The sequence below is a fragment of the Gossypium hirsutum genome, chromosome D04 (assembly GCF_007990345.1).
Source record: "Gossypium hirsutum isolate 1008001.06 chromosome D04, Gossypium_hirsutum_v2.1, whole genome shotgun sequence".
NCBI classification, from domain to species: domain Eukaryota; kingdom Viridiplantae; phylum Streptophyta; class Magnoliopsida; order Malvales; family Malvaceae; genus Gossypium; species Gossypium hirsutum.
In genome coordinates this window covers 11747081-11768094 of record NC_053440.1, presented here as the reverse complement: position 1 = coordinate 11768094, position 21014 = coordinate 11747081, and the positions used below count along the sequence as shown (strand labels likewise).

General features: G+C 31.9%; 1 long non-coding RNA gene across 1 annotated transcript; it reads right to left on the bottom strand.

The window, feature by feature from the left end:
• Positions 1-15511: 15511 nt before the first annotated feature.
• Positions 15512-19273, bottom strand: LOC107904728 (uncharacterized). Its single transcript, XR_001686308.2, has 2 exons — positions 17978-19273; positions 15512-16314 (listed from the first exon to the last, which is right to left on the bottom strand). It is a non-coding gene; the product is annotated as an uncharacterized lncRNA (long non-coding RNA).
• Positions 19274-21014: the final 1741 nt, after the last annotated feature.

Sequence of the window (21014 nt, the reverse complement as noted above, 5' to 3'; positions counted from 1 at the left end):
CCAAAACCAATAGTACGACCTAGATTTCAATATTTATTAACAAACCAACCAGTTGGGCAGATTTCAATATTTATTAACAAACCAACCAGTTGGGCAGTCCAATAAGAATCTGGTTGTTTTAATATTTTGAGTGGTAGGCTTACTTTGATGTTGAATGATTGATTGTTTCTCGAATAAATAAGAAATATTGAATATATATATATATGTTTTATATTCATCTACTCTTATTATATTTGGAATTTAGTTTTTTCTTTTACTTTTTTTTTAGAAATTTATTTTTTTATATTTTAATTTTAAAAAATTAAGTCCAATTATTAATTTTAGCTTTTTTTCTCAGTTAAATTTGTTATTGTAACATTTAGAAAAAAAAAATTAGATTACCTTTTTGAATTACTCGTTTGGTATATCTGGAAGAATCGTAATCTCTTTATTTTTCAAGGCATAACTTGGAGTAGTTGGGTTTATATAAACAGTGATGGAACCAACAATAGTATTTTTCAATGCTATTTTCTTATTATTTTCTCCTTATTTTGCTACAATTTCACTATTATATTGCTATTATTTGGATATTGTATAACTCTGATTTTATTGTTAATTTTGTTACTATTTTAGAGTTATTTGCTTGTTTAATTGTATCTATCTTAGTGTTATTTAAGTATACATATTTTTAAATATTTATTTTTAATTTGTTGGGAAATATTTATTTTAATATTTTTAGTAAGTTTGATGTGTTCTATATATATTAAAAAATATATAAAAAAATTAATATGGGCGAGCTGGGTCAGACCCAGGTTTTAGCATTTTTATCCAGACCAGACTTGGGTAAAATTTTAGACCTATTTCTCAACTTAAAATTTTAGTTGGGCCCGACCCGAATCATAAACACCTCTAATACATAGAACTAAAACATATTTTAACTACATATTATAAGAGAGAAAAGTAAAAATTGTTGAACTAAAGTCAAACATCTCTTAATAAAATAGTTATTTATCAACAAGTTGTATAAGATTATTTGTAAACAATATATAATATTTAGTTGGATGGTTTATTTTGCTTAGAAAAATATACACCGAAATTTAGTATGAAATAAATCCGAAAACCCCCACTATTTACTGCTGCATTCACTTTCACTTCAACAAGATGTTTAAGAGGTAAGTGAAGCCTTCATTAGCTTCAAAATTATTGAATTTAACATGGTAGACATATACTTCAGTTCAACATACCATGCAACGATAAAAAGCATGCATCCCATTTTTTTTTGGCTTTATGTACTCAATGGAAACACATGAAATACGTACGTTATTAAAATAAAAAAATTAGGTTAAATTATTTATCATGATTTTATCATCAATCTTAAGTCGGTATTGAGTTAATTTGTGACACCAACTCAATCAAATACATTATTAATAAATATAACTAATAAAAGTAATAAAATGTGCATAATAAAAATAAAAAGTATAAAAATCTAAAAAAAATTAGTTGAATGGTAAATTAAAAGTTTTATTAATGTAATTGGCGTGGCTTTAAAACCCACCATATCTATATTTTTATTAATTTTTTTTAAATAAAATGATTAAAATATCCTTGAATAATATTAGGAAAGACATTCTCGTAATTTCTAAACTGAATTAATGACCTAATTGAAAGTGACATCGAGTCAGTCAAGAGTTTAAATAATAATATAGATAAATGATAAAAAAAGGGTAAAAAAACAAAAACGACAGGTCGGTGATCTTGACTTTTATAAACAGACTTCATATTTTATTTTTTTCAATTTTTATTTATTTTCTTTGTTGAAAAATGAAAATGTTTAAAGCCGAACGTGATCGTGATGGAAAGACTAAGGGTGAGTTTGGATGGGCGGTGCGTTTACCTGCGGCTAGTGTAAAAACAACGGTGGCGGTGAGATTAGATATTGTAACGATACTGTAGCGTGTGACAAAAAGTAAGTTAAACGCACCGCACCGCACCTAATCGCCCATCCAAACCCACCCTAACTCTTCACACATCTCTTTTGACTTTGGTATTAGGGTTGTTCCCACTGAATTTATTTTTATTTAAATTTGTCTTTTATTTTTAAATTCTCTATTTAATGTTTTCTATTTGGTTAAACTAAAAAATGTCACTAAACTGTTTCTTTTTCTATTTTAATTATTGAATTATTATTTTTTAATTTAGTCACTAAATCTTTCGAAATTATTAAATATTTTGGTCAATTAAAATGACTTTTTTATTAGTCTAATAACAAATTTAGCCCTTCAATATTTACACATTATATCAATTTGATCTTAAATATAAATTTTTCTACAAAATTTGTCATTTTAGTTAGAATTCTAAAAAATTCAATAAATTTGGCCCTCAAAATTTTAAAAAAAAATTCAATTTAGTTCTAATTTTAAAAAAATCAATAAATTAATTCTAGTTCCTTTACAAAAATTAATAATTTAAGCTTCTTAACCCATAAATCTTAGCTTTAGGTTTCAAAATTTTATAATTTTATCCTATCCAATATAAAATGTCTAACATCATCTTTGGCATAAACTATTTTTATACACCCTGTTTACCAACCCAATACACAGAAAAATGAAAAAAAGAATGAAAAGAACACCTTACAATAATGATATTTAAAATATTACAATTAATGAAGCAAAGTTGATTACAAATCTCTGGCTGAGGCTACAACAACCAACCAACCAGCTTATAAAAAAAGCATCACCAAACAACAAAATCTAATATCCGAAATAGAAAAAAAGTGAGCTCAAGTTGTCATATCCAGCTTCAAAGCAGAAGATAAATTTATGAGAAATGGATTGTTTAATTATAGATAAAGTTATGTGAATTTTTTAGAACTCGAAATAAATTGACTAGTTTTGTAAACGTTAAGCGCTAAATTTATTGAATATTTTATATTTAGGATAAAATTTATATAATGTGTAAATATTGGAGGGCTATATTTGTTATAAGACCAATCAAAAAGCCCAAATAAGTTAGACTATTGCCTCATGGAGGTGTTTCAAAAACTTGGGTGCTACCATTGTTATCAACATTCATTTTAGCTAGACTATTTGCTTCTTAATTAAAATCTATGGAAATATGTTGAATCGACCATTGAGATAATTTAGCCACATAAGAATTAATTCTTCTAACCAAAGCGGAATTTGACACCTTTGTAACACTCCTTTGAATAGCTTGTATTGCCTCATGACTGTCGAAAATGATTAACACATTGTTGAAACCCCTATCCATAGCTATCATCAAGCCTTCCAAAATGCGCCATAATTCGGAGTCGAGAACTAAACATATGCCCACGCACCTGTTATACCCAATAATCCATTCGCCGTATCTATCACGAAGAACTCCCCCGGCTGTAGTAAACCCGAATTCCTCTTTTACTGCTCTGTCAGAATTTAATTGGATCCAATTCCCAATATTTGGCACAACAACTTTTGGAACTTTTCGGTCGGAGATATTTACCTTAAAAGCTTATTTGTAATGTTTAGCCCAGCTGAATGAGATTTTAATAAATTCCTTAGTACTCCTTGTTATGCCTTGGAAGATAAAAAGGTTTCGATTTTTCAAAATACGCCAAGCTACCACACTAAAGAAGCATTGCCAATCTATCCCATTCAATTGTAAATTGAGACAATTTTGAAGATTACTTGAAATCCAATCCTGCAAATTACTTGAAAAAAAAAGAATTATATTTGATCTATAGAATAATACGTTTCCAAGTCTCCTTAGTAGAAGGACAATCACAAATGGCATGTAAAATGTCTTCATACTCATTGTTGCATATGCCACAAGAACCATCTGGCCCGATTCCTCTTTTTGAACACTCGGAATTAGTAAGAAGACATTTTTTAAGAACGAGCCAAATAAAATATCTAGCTTCTTGAGGGCCCTGAAACTTCCAAGGTATTTTTCATATGCCATTCTTGGGATTCCAAGTCTCTTACTGAATTTTCTAGAATGTGCTCTTGATTTAAAAGGAACTATTAGAAGATCCTGCCCAAGTGATCATATCCGAACCAACTTCCGAATGTGGTGGAGGAATACCCATAATACGCCTAATTACATCCTCCGACACCTATGGGCGAAATAAATCAAAGTTTCAATGCCCATCCTCCGAAACCATACTGCTCAACATGTTCTCCCTTTCCATATTCGAATGAAATGGAATATGATTTGACAAATGGCCAAAATTTGGAATCCAAAGGTCACTCCAACATTTGATCGAGTTACCATCCCCAACTGACCATAAAAGATTTTCTTTAACCAGAGGCCATACTTTAGAAAGACTTCTCCAAAGGAAAGAACAACATCCCTGAGTTAAGGACTCAGGTAGACCAGTATGTACTCTATACTTGGCTCTAAACACCCGAACCCATAGAGCATTCGAGTTGGAAACAAGATTGAAGCCAAGTTTCATTAGGAAAGATGTATTCTGGTATTCCAATCACCTAAAACAAGGCCCCCATAGGATCTTGGTTGATAAATAGACTCCCAATTGAAAAGCATCATCTTCATTTCCCTTTTAGATGCTCCTCAAATGAATTGTCTAACTAATTGCTTAATCTCGTCACATAAGCCTTTAGGGATCCTCATTGATTGCATGAAATATCGTGGTATCGTTAATAAAATAGACTGAGTAAGAGTGGCCTCGCCTGCTAAGGATAGTTTCTTAGCCTCCCAGCTCTGCAGTCTAATGTGAACTTGATCGACAACAAATCTCAAAGTACTACTAGTCACTCTCTCATGAAAAAGTGGAATCCCTAGATAAGATATGAGATTTTGCACCTTATTGAAACCCAGAATGTCAATAAGGATCTTTCTCGTCTCTTCACTTACACCTTTAGAGAAAAAGATGTAGGATTTTCTTGCATTTACCCGATGTCCAGAGAAATTACAGAACTCTTTTAGAATCCCCCCAACAATCTAGCTTGATTTTCATCAGCTTTCTCAAATATGATAAGGTTATCTGCAAAAGATAAATGAGAGATTGTTGGACCTGAATGACTAATGCGAATAGGTTGCCACTAACCCCTTTGAATTGTCGAATGTATGTTGTGTCCAAGCCACTCCGTACACAAGACAAATAAATACGGGGATAAGGGGCACCCCTGACAGATGCCTCTGGCCTGTTTGAATTTTGGGGACAGAACACCATTCCAGAGAATCTGCATAGTAGAGTTAGAGATAGTAGACATGATAACATTATTTAGGAGCTCAAGAATACTTACGGCTTTAAGAGAAACCTTAATAAATTCCTAGTGAACTCGATCATATGCCTTCTCCAAATCGATCTTCACAACCATCCATTTTCTATTCTTTTGTTTGCTCCTCATAGAATGGATGTCTTCTTGTGGAACAATGACATTATCTATTATATTACGCCCTGTTATGAATCCCGCTTGTTCCTATGTAATAATACTTGAAAAAATCGTCTTAAAGCGATAGCAATAACCTTCATAACCAATTTATACAATACCAAGCATAAGATGATGGGCCTAAATTGGGAAAAAAATTCAAGGGCATGAACCTTAGGTAATAGAACAACTAAAGTGTTGTTAAGATCTGAATCAATGATTTCCCATCGAAGATCCTTTTAACCCACCCACAAACTGAACTACCAATGTGCTCCAATTGGCTTTGAAAAAACAAGGCATGAAAACCATCACTCTCTTGAGCTTTTATGTTGGAAGAAACAAGTTTGGAAAACGCAACGGAAAATAATTTAGGGAAAAACCAGAGTTTTAAAAATTTTTCCAAAACAAGATCTTCGTTGTGATATCTAAAGTAATAAACACTTAATCAAAACTGTACCTTTTCAATTCGTCTAGGATGAGCACTTCGACCGAGCAATCTTCTCTACTATCATCAAGCTCACATCTGTCGAGTGTGGGCTTGCTTCAAATCAAAAAAAAATTCACAAAAATTACCATTGGGGTGATATTGCAATTTCTCTAAACTTTTGGATCAAATTATAAATTAGAAAAATATCTCTAGAAATTTTCTGGAATAATCTGTTTAGAGAATTTTCTCTTTACAACTTTATCTTGAATTCAAGTGTGTGTAAAGAATGACCTAAAACTCTCTTTATATATGGAGAGTTTAGAGAGTTCAACTATAATTAAACTTAATCACTTTAATATTAAATTAATAAAATACTATTAAGATAAATATTAAATTAAATTTAATATTAAACTATTAAAATAATATTATTTTTGGAATAATTAATTTGAAATCAAATTCTCTAGTAGAATTCCAATAAGAATGTAACTCTTCCACTACTCAACCATCAACAATCAATTGCTGTCGCAGCCACCGGCACCACTGTGTCTGGTGATGCAAGTGCGACACCCATACAACACCCCGAGCCAGTTCAGTTGCTGTTGGTTCGGACCATCGGCTCGGTTTCACATACTGTGCCTGGTTCAACAAGTTTTTAGGATTTGGTCTTGGTTTTGGGCTCCTAGGCTCAATTTACGATCTCAGGTCCAATTTTCAAGTTCAATTACCCATTGGGCCAATTGTCTGACTTGAAAATTAATTTCTAAAAATATCATATTAATTTTAATTAATTTGATTAATTTAATTTTACTTGATCGAAATTAATTTTTCCAAAATTCACTTAGATTTTCCAAATTAATTTTTCAAGAAAATTCTTTAATCAAATTCTCTAGTTGAACAATTCTTACGACCACCTAATTTAATTCCAAATTGAATAAATTAACTCAATTATATTATTCCCAAAGTCATAGAATTTTCTTCTGATTCAAATGTTGTCCGATCGAGCTTTTGTTAAGCTAGCAGAGGAACCAATCGGACATATACAATTAGGCTCTAATGATTGCAGTTATGTCTAGAAGCATCGTTCCGATAATTCGCAATTACTTAATCATGGAGTTAGTCCACAAGAAGTACCATGATTGAAAACTTCTTATTGTATACTCTTTGTGAAAGTAATTCATCCAACTGATTTGTCCAATGACCTCGTCATGGTGTGTTACCCTTATATGATATCATTTATTTCTTTGAGTTCAATCCGTTCACTCAATACAATCCTATTTTATCTCATTGTCACCACTGTGTCTTCTTAATGATTAATATGACCACTGTCAACAAATGACTGTGATAAATTACTCGTTCGAGAACAAGCAACCCGTGACCACGTTCCATATTTATCAATCCACACAATGCCAATGAAAGGATATCATTAACTCTTTAGTTGAGCTATGAATTCCACTGTTGCTAGTAAAGACATGCCATACATTAGTCATGAACCCAACATATCGGCTATGGGCTCGATCATCTTTAGAGCATAAGCCTCCACTTATATCAAAGCACATGAGTTGCATATGCATGGTCAGTGACTAACTCAAGATTTAGGTAAATCACATCATGAACGTCACAAGTGAATTAATTCACAAGTGGATTCAGAATTAATTTATCTTGGGTCCAGTCCGATGTATGATTCTACCAATGAATACATCTATATCTATACTCGTGGAGTCAACTGCTCTGATAGCCAAGACTAGCCTTCTCCCCAATTGGAATTGTAGACAATATAATAATCCTTCATAGTATTTGAATCAAATACTCACTTTGATTCTTTTACGGGATTACAGATTCATTTAAATTATCTACTGAAGTAAGTTATCTTTCTCGCAATGTAAACGTTCTTTACAATGCCATTTATCTTCAAGTAGAACTTTAGACAATCAATGAGCTAATATTTGCTTGTCATAATTTCTCTATGTATGCAAAATATAAAAGACAGAAATACAAAAGATATAATAGTGAAATGTGAAAATAACTTTATTTATTTATTCATCGTTTAAATAAATATAAAACAGTTACATGTTTACTACAGTATGAGTACATTTCCTAACATTTTAAGCGTGCCATGTCAAATAGAGCAACCTTAATTTCCTCATCAGTGGTTGTCATAACCAAAGATTGAACGTCTTCTTGAGATAATTTAGGAAAAAAGCTGGGGCAGCCCTACCATGGGTTCCGGATGCTCCCCATAAAGTCACTAGAAAAAGTTAATAGCTTCCATCTGTAGGGCCTCATCATCATAAACCTAATCCCCTAAATCATTCCTCAGGGTTGATATCTTATTATGCTTTCTTCTCTGAAAAGTGCGCCTATGGAAGAACTTTGTGTTTCGATCTCCGATGATAAGCTAAGCGCACCTAGCCTTCTGTTCCCAAAGCAGCTCATCATGGTGGAGCATGCTTTATAAATCCTCTCTAACCTTCATTTCAGCAATGGTCAGTTCTTCCAAATCCATTTTATCCATCGCTTTCTGAATACTAGCAAATTCCTGTAGAAGATTTTTTTACGGTTGCTAATATGCCCATATATATTCCTATTCCAATGCTTCAGGTTATTTGAAAGCAGCTTAATAGAGGACCTCATGTTACCATTAAAAGTCCAAGCATCATTAACAAATTGAGAGAAATCTTGATGTTCAACCCAACCGGTAAGGACTCTGAAGGGTCTATCTTTGAAAGAAGTTGAATCTTGCCTTAAGGATAGAAACAGAGGCCGATAGTCCAATTTGAGCGCAAGGAGATGAGACATTAAACAACTCAGGAATTCTAAAATCCACACATCATTATAGATAGCTCTATCAAGCCTTTCAAAGACCTCGCCTCTCTGAATCTTTAAACCCGAAATTATGAAGACTATCAGAGTCAACAAAATTATCGAAAGTTGAACACCTTTTTCCTTCTCTTCGTCCTCCTCTCTTCTCACTAGGAGAGAAAATGGCATTAAAATCTCCAATTGTCATCCATGGAACATTATCGTTTGGTAACATCGAATTTAGACATTCCCACAAGAACTTCCTCTTTTACTTATCCAGGCTACCATACGCAAAGGAAACTAGAATAGACTTCGAAATAAATTATCGATGATCCAAATTAGGACAAATTGAGGATGATTGTAGATCACTTCAACTCTAACCAAATCTTTCCACCCAATCCAAATACCACTAGAAAAACCTACAGCCTCAACTTTATGAAAGTACTGGAAACCCAAATTAGCGATAATCAAATAAACTTTTCCACCACTAACTCTTGTCTCGAGCAATCCCACAATATCTGGTTTAAATTCCTGATTATATTCCCGAAAAACTCGAGGGAATTTACTATTGGCACATTCATGACAATTCCAAGAAAAAAATATTTAAAATCATAAATTCAAAAAAGAAAGATAGACAACAAACCTCTACTGATTAGAACCAGTCCCATCACTTTGTTGCATGTTCTCTAAAGTCGCGGAAGCCTTATTAATCCTAGTATTAATTTGAGAGTTTATAAATTCTACCATAGAGTTCATCCAGTCTGAAAGTGAAACCTTTGAATTTTTGACTACCTTAAAATGCTCTCCACAATCCTTAATAATTTTATTAAGAACCTTTCCTTTTCTAATAGCAGTCTCTTTCCCAAGTGATACACGTATTTTGATGTTTGAACTTCCGATAACAGAAATTTTTGGTTCACCACTCTCTAGAGAGATAGTAGTATTTTCTCCATTATTATCCTTAAAAACCACTATTGTATGCTTTGAAGGATCAAGTAAGTTAGGGTTTAAAGAAATCCCCAATTTGACTAGACCTTTAAAGGTGGGGTTAAATTGTGAAGCAGCATTAAGATGAAAATCTCTTGAATTAATAGGTCATTTATTGTAATTATTCAAATTATTCTCAATACCCGACGTAGACACCCATTTTTGTCCGAGCCCAATTCGAGGCCTATTTGTATATTTATTCTCTATTGGGCTCGTTCGAAGCCCACCCAATTTTGGTCAAATGGAGGCCTTTGTTTTTATTTTATTTTTCTTTCCTTTTTGGGCCTATCAAGGGCCCAAATTATTATTTTCATTACTACTATTATTATTAAATATTATTATTATCTTTTTTATAAATAAACAAGATTAAAAAACAATATATATACATGAAATGAAATGAAAGACAAAAAAAGGCTTTTCATATTTTGTTCTTAAAAAAAGAGGAAAAAACAACAACAAGCATCCTAGTTTTTTTTTTCTTTTCTTCTATCTTTTTTCTTTTTTGGCAGTAGACATGTCATGAGAGATCGGGTTTTGGGCTCCGATAAAGGGGATGTCACCAGATCATCGGTCTTTCGCCCCTAAGAGCCCCCAAAAATTATGTTTTTCCCTTCCCCTTTCTTAAATAAAGGTTTCTTTTTTAAAAAAAAAAGGCTTGATCTTAAGAAAAATTTTGATTTTTTTTTTAAAAAGAGAAAGTTTAGATTTTAAAAATAAAAATATGTTTTTTTTAGTCATTTCAAAGGAAAGTTCAAATTTTTAAAATAAAGTTTTGATTTTTTTTTTAAAAAGATAAAGTTTAGATTTTTAAAATAAAAATATGTTTTTTAGTCATTTTTAAGGAAAAGTTTAAATTTTTTAAAACAACTTTTTGATCTTTTTCAACTCTTTCAAAATAAAGTTTTGATTTTTAAGAAAAGTAGTGATTTTTTAAAGAATTCTTTGATTTTACAAAAAAAAAATTCGGTCATCGTATGCGGCAACTCCACCATCTGAGGCCGGAGAGTCGTTGGGCTCTCCGATGGTGGAGCCATGGCCAACATAGGAGAAAGAGAAATAGGAAGATTTTTTTTTTGAAAAAAATGAGGTTAAAATGAAAGAATGAACAATTTATTTTCATTTGTAGGTGCCAAAAATGGGTAATTTATTCTCACCCCCCTTACTTTTTAAATTTACGAAAAAATACACCTTTTTTGCAGCACCGCCCTCACTCTCTGGCCTATTTACACTCGTAATCCTTTTTGTTTATTCAAACTTTCAATTTAATCCAAAATTTAAAAATTAAAAGCAAATTAATTGCTACACCAGTCGTCTTCCACATTTTTTATCTTTTAGTCCTAAAATTAAGCTATGTCATTTTGTTTCCATCTTTAATAAATTATTTACACTTCTATCTTCCTTTTCATTTGCCTTTATACCTTATATATTTAATGTCAATTATGCACTTTATTTTAATGTTTTATATTTATTCACACTTGTATAGTTTTTATTTATTCTGATTTCATCTTTAATTATTTTCATGTTTATTTATATTTATATTTTTTTACACATTTTCCTTACATATACATTGTAATATTATTTATTTTTGTTACTTTGATTCTTTTATTGTATTATGAATAAGGTGTATTATTGTTATTATTGTCATCATTATGTCAAGGTCTTATTTATTTCATTTATTTAAGTTTTCTTTTTATTATTGTCATTTTTGAAAGAGTTTTAACTTTTTATTAACTTTAGGCAATTAAATTAATTTTCCTATTTTATTACTATTAATTTAAAAAGAGGGAACTTTAGGTCATTTTTCCATCCTATGATTGTTGACATGAAGTTCATTAAGTAGTTGCTATGTTTTAATGAAATCATTGAAGTTTTTACATTTTAATGAAACCATAAGGTTTTTACATTTGAAGTTACGTTAGTCTTTAAGATTTTTTCTACCATTTACCCTAGAAAAATTATAAATAATACGTAGGATATTTTTTTAGGGTTTTAAACTAATTTTAAATTTGTATAGAATTACTCTTTAGAATCTTAAATTAATATGTAAATATTCTTTAGGAATTTGTTTAAGATTAAAACTAAATATTTTTGTAGGTGAATTGTAAATCATGAGTAGGTCTTTCTAAGTATTTTACTTTAGAAACTTTTTAAGAAAGCTAATAAATGTTATTTAAGATATATTATTTTAAGATTTTGACGAATTTAAACCTTAGATCAAAAATTTTAAAGTAAGATAAATCATAAACCCAACATAGGATACTTTTGTAAGATCTTGATAGGTTTAACGTTATTAATTAAATCTGTTAAAAATAATAAAAATAAAAATAAAAGATCGAATAAGTTGTAGATGGATTTTAATATTTCTCTTAATTCATTGATAATTTCTACGTTTTTTTTAGAATTCTAAAATAGAATTAATTTTAAGAATTGAAGGTATTTTACTAGAATTATTTAGGTATCCTTTAGGGTTCCCGTTAAAAGTAAAAATCTATAATTTAAGTTTCAAATTAGATAAGTTTGGTGAACACATCTTAATTGAGTTACAATTGAACCGTAGACATTTTCTTTAGAGTTTTTATTTAAGATTTCCATAAGATTTTAGCCTAGATTAAGACATTAATATGCTTAAATAAAAAAAAACCTAGCTCTCAAGACCCTGTAGGACTATCCTCAGATAGGCGTTGTGGGGTGCTATAACCTTCCCTACACGCAACCGTACTCCCGAACCCAAAATTTTGTGATGAGATCGAGTCTAGACTCTTAAGATTTTTCGTAGTATTAATTCTAAACTTTTAAACGATAGGTGACTAACCAACCCAGCCCTAATTGGTTAGTGGCGACTCTACATTAATTTAAGCTCTCCGTGTCTAGCTTTGCTTACTAGACTCTCATACTCTTATGCAAGCAACGTTATGATACCCGGCTCCATTGTTGCATCCTTAATAGGCACCAAAAGTAACCCAGCTCCATCGAGCTTGTCCAAAGTATTGATGATGCATGGCCCAGTGAAGTGGTAATTTCACATGAGCCAGAATTCGCCGCCCAAACCGCTAGAACTTGGGTCTTGGTTTCCAATTAATTCCTTCCCATCAGCTACCCCCATTTGACTCAAGCCCAAAGCCGAATTCCCCACCTTAGATGACCCATATTCCTTAGACACAACAACCATATTTTCAGCCTGTTTACTTGACCCAATTAATCTCCCACAACCCACATTGCCTACACCCATTGCTTCCTTATCCAGCCCAACAATCCTGTTTGTTTTCCCTTTAAAATTCTTCCTTTCAAATCTTTTAATAAAATCAGCTTTTCTGAAATTTAATCCCGAAATATCTGCCATTAATTCTTCCTTTTTCCCTTTTTCAATTAACCCTCGTAGAAAGTGCCCTGAATTTAGACCCCCTTTCACCGTTAATCAAAAAATTCACCGTCGGTTTACGAGTATCCTTCACATTCCAGCGAGTACGTCTTTCAACAACCATCCAAGGACCGTATTTGCAGTCTTCCACCGAAAAATCTATTACCGAATCTGTGACTTTCAACCCCTCTTTTTCACCAGATCCATCTTTATCCCCATTCGAGAAAGAACAAAGCCCCTTCACATGACCATACCGCCCGCAAGAGAAGTAAATGGACGGTAAAGATTCCTATTCAATTTTTTGAAGTCTATCGTTAATCATAATCCGGGATGTTAAGGGTTTATCTAAATTCACAAAAATAGCCATCCTTGTAAAATGTCCCCTTAGTCTATTATCAGTGTTAAAATCAAGTTTTGCAGCATTACTAAGTTCTTTATTTATTTTGAAAAGTGATGTAGAAATGTACTTTTGAAAAATGTTTTTAAAAATTTTAAATGTTTGGTATTATTGTAAAAAAGTATTTTTGAAGAATAAAATGTCTATTTTAGACATGATATTATAAAGTAATAAATATGTATTTAAATAATATTTAAATTAGTTAATATTATGATATTTTAGTAAAAATATAAAAAAATAATTTATTATAACTTGCTGTTAATATTTTAATATATAATATTAATTTTAAATATTTCTAAGTAATTAATATTAATTATTTATTAAATTTAATTAGAATATATAAACTAGATTTAAATATTTAAATATAATAATTAAATATTTGTAATTAGATATTGACACAATTGTATTATTACAAAAATTATTTTTTATTTTTAATTAATGCTTTTAACATATTTGTATTATTTTATTTTAAAATGTATTTAAATATATAAGCCATATTAGATATTAACATAACATAGAAAACACAAACATAACAAATTAAAATATTAGATATATTTGGATTGAAGTTTTAAAAAGGGGATAATATTTATATATCAGATATAAATACTAAAAATTTTACAATAGCATTTACAATTTAAAGTGAATTCATTAAACTAGAAGCTATAACATCTTTTGTTAATTCAATTTCAAAACCATTAAAATTGTTTGATTCACCGTCATCATCACTATCATCATCGTCGTCGTCGTCATCATCACTTTGTGGACCATGCGCATTTTCTGAATCAATATTATTCACATATGCCGAGTTAATATCTTCGTATTCCATAAAATCTGCATCATTTCGACCGACATGTTTTCGGATAAAATTGTGTATCGTCATTGTAGCAACAACGATCATCGTTTGCTTTTCAAAACTATAACTTGGCATATCCCTTAAAATGACCCATTTTTTTTTCAAAACACCAAAAGTTCGTTCAATCACACTACGTAATGATGAATGTGAATGATTGAATATCTCTTCTTTACCAGAAATCGGTCTACCTCTTCGAAAGTCAAGTAAATGATATCGTTGACCTCTATATGGTCCAAGATAACCTTTCATTTGAGGATATCCAGAATCAACAAGATAATATTTTCCTACAAGTTATAATATAACAAACAATTAATTCGAGAATTTTTTTAATAAAAAAATCAATTAAAGAACTTATACTTTATTGTTTAAAAAATCACATATAAATAAAATATCTAACCATTTGGAGGGTGCGGAAATTTGTATTTTGGACCTCGAATTGCTTCAAGAAATATTCTAGTGTCATGTGCCGATCATTCCCATCCATCCATGACAAATGTGAAACACATATTAAAATCATATACTGCCATAACATTATTTGAGTTGGGATACCTTTTCTTCCAATATAGGGAATTTGTTCATTTAGTGGAAGAATAGCCGCAATGTGAGTACCATCAATTGCACATATGCAATCCTGAACAAATAATCATATTACTCTCGTGCATATTTTTAGTCGACCAAATATATTAAAATATAATAATATAAAATTAAATTTTAACCTTAAAATGTGGCATATATCTAGAATCATTACGTATTTGTTCGGGTATTGAGCTAAAAAAAGGATCTTTGAGTGCAATTAGATCAGTGGTCATCCTTGAAACTTTCTCAAGCACAACTGCAAAGTATCGACTTATTGTTGATCCAGACCTTTGAAATCTTTCTCGACATTGGGAAACTTTTGCACCGGTGCCCAGGATGTATAAAAAAATTCCCAACATTTCACTAGAAGATATGTTTCTTGAAGTTTGCAAGTTGTATCTTGTTTCCAAAACTCTTAGCAAACTTGTGAATACCATTTTAGACATCCTAAAATTAATCATACAACGTGATTCGTGACCGTCAAGGATCTCTCGGATCCATGTCTCACCTGACTGTTTTGAATCCATGCATGGTTGCCTCAATATATACTTCTCGTAATATAATTGTACGGAAGAAGATGCAACAACAAATATTCTGTTAAAACATTCCATGCGTTGTAAAATCTCTTTCTTTTCTCTTTCATCATCACTTTCATCACTGCTATAATCCTTAACTATACTCATCACCTGTGAATAAATTTTATATCCAAAATCACATATAAACAACTATTAATAAAACTAATTTAGTCAAAAATAAGTGGAACCTAAATTCAATATCTAAAGACCAAACATAAACAACTATTAATAAAACTAGATTACACATAAATAAATAGAACATAAGTTCAATATCTAAAAACTAAACATAAATAACTATTGATAAAAACATACTTCGCTTAAGCCATTATAACTAGAAGATTACACATAAATAGATATCTTTGAACCCTAGAAGATCAGAAAATTTTCAACTATCCTCAATTTCCGTCTTAAGCCACAAAGCTCTAATCTTGGGATTAATTGATAAAAACATAATTCGCTTGTCCTTATTGAGCAATAATCTAAGTGTGAAAAAGTATAACAGACTAGCTTCTGGAACTTCTTCCGACATGCTGTCAAGCATTTTGACTGCTTGTGGAATACCATATGGATCCATAACAGGAGTCAAACTAGATGTGACTTGACTCATATTGTCAACTACATTGCATAGTTTTTCTATTTAACTGGAAAATCTTGCAGCCCCTCCAATTTGCTTTAAGGATTTCTTTCTTCCAGTTTTAAAATGTGAACTTGACGTCTCAGGATTTTTTCTTTTTTGACCGTTTTCATCAATTTGAACATCATTTGAAATGTGAACATCATTTCTCATATTTTCTTCTTCACTCTCTTCAGGTATTTCGTTGTTAACATCCTCAAAAAAATCACTACGGAGTGTACCAGAAGAGGGTGCCCATGCTTTATCACCTGTTGTAACTATCCCCATGAACATTTGATCCAACTTCCCTTCGAATTCAGGATCAATGCCCGATGTTTTAAATTTTTTAGCTTCAGGCACAACCTGTATATAAAATGGTTGATTAATAATAGTAATTGGCAATAACCTCATAAATAAAAAATAAAAAATATTTAGAATTTTTAATGTACTTGGAGCCAACTCTCCCACCATTCATCAGATGCATCAACGGTTCTTTTTATAGGATTCCACCCTAAACCAGTATCTTCGCCTTTAAGTTTCTTCCAAGCTTTTCATTCTTTTTTTAGGGCATCCCACCTATTTTTAAGTTGTCTTTGTGAAAAACTCTTGCCCGTTTCTTTCTCAAAGTTAGTCATTATTTTCAACCATCCATCTTTTGTGAAATGAGTACCAGACCTATTGCCTTTTAATATCTCTTTAATACAAAATCACAAAATATGTCTGTCAATCTCTTATCCTACATTGCTTTCACTTTTTCATCACTAACTTCGATCGCCAAAGTACTCATCTATTGTGTATACGAACAGATTCGTTTTAGCCAGTAAAGTAATGAAGAAAATCAAATGTCACATAAATATATATGTTTACATATGTATAAAAAATTTAACTATATACATGAACAAAAAACAGTATTAACAAAAAACAGTATAAAAAATTTAACTATATACATGAACAAAAATTTAACTATATACATTAACTATATACATGAACAAAAATTTATTGTGAGAATCATTTTCAGCCCACAATTCAATTTCTAAACTCCACTAAAACGTTTACTCGGAAGGAAGCAACTAATAAAACAATTGGCTACTGCATCTGGGGAAAAAAGACCAAGGCCTTGGCTTTCCCTTCAATTTTCAATATGATTCATAATTATCTCACCCTATAATTAGGGGAAAGGCTATAAAAGTCAAGCCCAACACCAATGGGTGCCTACCTACTGTTTAAATTTTGGCTTGGAATAATCAGCTCGTTTAGTGTATGCATTGAAGAGTTTTTGTTGTCCGATAAAAGGTATTTCCCAACTTGCCAGTCTCTTTGATCCACGTTCATATATAGTTACTTAATTTTCCATCATGCAATGACTCATAGCGTGGAGAATGTATGATTGTTTCCAACATGGAATGAGTCTAGATATATAAATTTGAATGAGAACTTAGATGAAACTGGGAAGAATAGATTCAATGGCAGGGTGGCATGGATGGGAGTTAGAGTTGACTACTGATTTAATGGGGGTGACTGGTTAGACTTTTGGAATTGGACATGATTTCAACGATTTCGGCAGTTAGTGCTTGGAACCCTACGGCTACCGTTGAAAATTCGACGCAAAATGGACTTTTTTTCCCTTCTGAGGAAGGCAACACAGCACAGGAATATTTCTGCCCCTCTTCTTTTTTATTCCAATTTTAAATTAAATAAACCAATGACAAATGTGCCTCTTCTAGAATCTCTAAGTTGCAGCAGCGATCACGACTCACGAGATCTAATTCTTTGCTTGGATAAACATTAAGAAAATGTGCCAAAAGAAAAGAAGGATCCATGGGATCTATCTCCACAGACAAGTTTCAAGGTTTTGTTTTCAATCATAGGTATCTTCTTAAAGATCCAGCAACATAAGTTCAACCAAATATATCCAACAAAAAAAATATATCCAACTTAATCCTCAGGAAAATCAATCCCAGACGAAAATCAATCAATATACAGAAGAAGAGAATAAGAGAATAAGAGAAGAAAAAGATAAACTCACCAGCAGAGGGCAGAACAAAACAGAGGGCAGAGAGCAGTGTAGCAATAGAGGGAACCAACAAAGAGCAAAGAGCAAAGAGCAGAGAGTAGTGTAGCAGCAGAGGGAACCAGCGTAGCAGCAGAGGGAACCAGTAAAGAGCAGAGAGCAGTGTAACAGCAGAGGGAACCAGCGTCGTGTGGCTAAAAAGGTAAAGTAACCAACCCAAAAGGACTTTTTGGCTGAAAAGCTAAAAAAATTTACTTTTCATCTGCTCAAAAGTCCTTCTAAGAAGCTGATATTTTTCCATCAAATGGAGGGTGTTCTCCATTGCTTTTTAAAGAAAGGTGCTTTTTTGGCTAAAAGCCCATCTCAGCCGCAATGAAGAACGGAGCCTAAACCACCAATCTCCTTAAGGATATTTTTGTTATATAGATAGCCGAGGAGGCCTGTAGTTGTATCCACGCAATAACCATCATTGAGAAATGCTGAAACGTGTTAAATTCCATTGTCCATGGCTACACCGTAAGGTACTGATCGAACACAATCCAAGGTCATTGGGTAAGGACTACGCCATAATCTTCTTTGTTTTGCAATTTTACGAGGAAATGCCCATTTTCCACGTCCATGATTCGAAACGATTTTGAAGGTCGCCATAGACTCGAGACTCTGTTTAACAGAGTGGCATAATCAATGCTACGCCTTAAAAGTTTGACCATTTTTCAACACTCCTCCTTGGCCTCCATGCAACAAATACCAATCATTCATCAGTTCTTTTTTAAGCTTAGCAGTCCCAAGATGCTTTGTTTCAAGCTGACTCTGCTCAAACAATTCATTTTCAACTCATCTTCAACCTTCGCCTCATTATCAACAAAATCTGGCTCACACAATTGACTATCCTAGTCTTTTGTGCCAAATATTTGTTCTTCAAATGGAGTCTTCTTGTCCTTCACAGCCTTGGTTGGCAACTTGCCTTCAAATACATCTTGCCTTAGTGTCTTCATGCACATACTCCATCAACTCCTCCTTCAGCTTATCCCAAGCTTGTTTGGGAGTCTCACAGGGGTGAGCTGTTGTTGTCTTTTTTTTACAAGCAGCCCTCAAAGATGATAGGCTTTAATAGCTTTTTGTCTTTCTTAACAAGCAGCAGAAGCAAAAACAAGCCTTTAAAGACTTGGGCTCATTGATACCATTTGTTGGGTTTTTGACTGTAGCAAAAGAAGAGAACAATACAGAGAACAAATGAGGAAGAAACAAAGAACAATTTACTTGCTCACAAACGTGCAGCAAGGAAGCAATCTGCTTTACTCAACTGATATGCTTGCTCATTCAATATGAAAACAATACATTTATAGTCCAAATACATCACCAAATATTCAACTAACCCCACTAATTAGCATTGGAATTATTAAAACATTGCTTGTACACATGGATAAGCTGACTTATCACTCACTCATCCTATCAAAACATCAACATCGAAGTTCATTTTCAACCAAACTAAATTACATTACAACTAAAACAGAAAATATGTTGCTACAACATGCACAATTGCTGCAGCATGCATACAAGCTGTATTCATTCAACAAAATCCTCATAATAGCATGTACTTTAACAAAAACATAAACATAACAACAGCATGGTTGGCCATTTTTCAACAATATGACAAAATTAATTGATATCCAAAACATCTTTATTTGCTAATAACCACTCAAAAGGGTCTGTATGTATGTATGTGTAACATCAATTTCACAGTTTACCTTGAGGAATGACGACTTCTTGATCTACAAGTATTTGGGCTGTCATCCAACTGCGTCTGCACAAGCAAGTAGAACAACAATTTATAGTTAAAATACAACCAAAAAAAATTCATGGTAGTAGCCATCAAAATTTTAAGATATGATGTTTAAAACACCCATCCAATACATGACTAATGCTAGTACACACTCATACTCGAGCCAAAGTCCAAGCTTTTTAGCTTTTCCCAAATCATCGAGTTAGCCATCTCCTCAACCTTATTGATCGTTTTGCCTACTTCCTCTTTCTTGGCCTTGAACTTTTTCTCGAGCTCAGATACCTTCACATCATGTTCCTTCTTGGTTTTCTCCAAGTTCACCCTCAATTCGTTCGCCTCTTTCTGAAGCTCACGGCACCATTGTTCGTGTATGCGGATTTTTTCATCTTTGTCTGCAACCATGACTTTCAACCTATTGATCTCATCCAGCTGAGTTGCTTCAGTGTCAACCAGCTTCTCGTATTTTGCTATTAATAAGTCAATCTGATTCGTGAACACTGGGAATTCATTGATAAGCTGCAAATAATAATAATAATAATAATAATAATAATAATAATAATAAACATCATGTAATGAGATTGAAAATTATAATCAAACTTGCAAAGCCTACATGAAAAAAAGAAAAAGGAGTAGTGATCAGTTACCCTGCTGGCCTTAGTGTTGCCATATGGATTGGATCCTCCTTGAGACATGAAAAAAAAAAGTCAAATAAAAGTAATGAGGACTTGTCTTTGACTAATGTTTCCTGCAATGATTTTGATTGAACAAAACAGTGGAACCAAGTTTTATTCCATGTTTTAGGTGCACTACTTTGTGGGTTATAGAAGCCCAAAAACAATACTATGACCTAGATTTTAATAATATTAAATATTTACTCAAACAAACCAAACCAGTTGGGCAGTCCAATAAGAATCTGGTTGTTTTAATATTCTGAGTGGTCGGTTTTTTTTCAATGTCAAATTTATTAAGAATGGTTGTTAAAGCTCCTACTTTGATGTTGAATGATTGATTGTTTCTTGAATAAATAAGAAATATTGAATATATATTTATATTAAAATATGTCTTAAATTTATGCACTTTAATTATATTTGAAATTAAGTTGTTTTACTTTTATTTTTAGAATTTTAATTTTTAATTTTTTAATTTTAAAAATTATTAAAAATTAAGTTAAATTGTTAACTTCAGTTGTTTTTTCCGGATAAATTTGTTGTGTGACATTTGGACAAAAAAATTTGAGCTTACCGTTCTGGATTACTCCGGGAAGAATTG